Genomic DNA, 500 nt, shown 5'->3' with positions numbered 1-500 from the left:
CTCCTCCCCGGCCCGGGCCCTGGTCAGAGCGCCTGCAGGAGGCCACCCATCGATGTGTCTCTCTCACATCGATGTTTCTCTCTGTCTTTCCTCTCCTTTCCACTCTCCCTAAAAATCAATAGAAAAATATCCTCGGTTGAGGATTAAAAAAATAAAAAATAAACCAGAAGCAGCCACGGTCACTTCTCCCGAGTGTGAGCTCAGACCCCTTTCTCGGTGAGGGATGAATTCCATCCTCCGCAGCCATGGGTGGTCCCAACCGAGGACCAAGCCAGGGCCCTTCTTGCTTCCCTGCCCCCTAGGCCCCTGCCCTCCTGGCCTCTGAGCAGGGCGCCCCGGAATTGTCAGCACCCCCAGTCCTGACCCTGTAAGCGCCTCCTGCAGAGGAGACGGCTTTAAAATGGCCATTACCGCCCTCGCCTGCAGACCGGCTGGGCCTAAACCAGGGCCCCTCAGAAATGCAGGGGCGCTGGGCCGGGCGTGGCTGACCGTGGCTGGGC

The 500-nt window shown here is 59.6% G+C and overlaps 1 protein-coding gene across 1 annotated transcript in view; it reads left to right on the top strand.

The window, feature by feature from the left end:
• LOC102761370 (collagen alpha-1(V) chain-like) overlaps window positions 1-500 on the top strand; it is an 89,263-nt gene that overhangs the window by 19,239 nt on the left and 69,524 nt on the right. The gene's annotated exons all lie outside the window — the stretch shown is intronic.

The sequence above is a fragment of the Myotis davidii genome, unplaced genomic scaffold, assembly GCF_000327345.1.
Source record: "Myotis davidii unplaced genomic scaffold, ASM32734v1 scaffold609, whole genome shotgun sequence".
NCBI lineage: Eukaryota > Metazoa > Chordata > Mammalia > Chiroptera > Vespertilionidae > Myotis > Myotis davidii.
The sequence above is the reverse complement of the archived record's forward strand: the minus strand, read 5'-3'. Positions and strand labels throughout refer to the sequence as shown.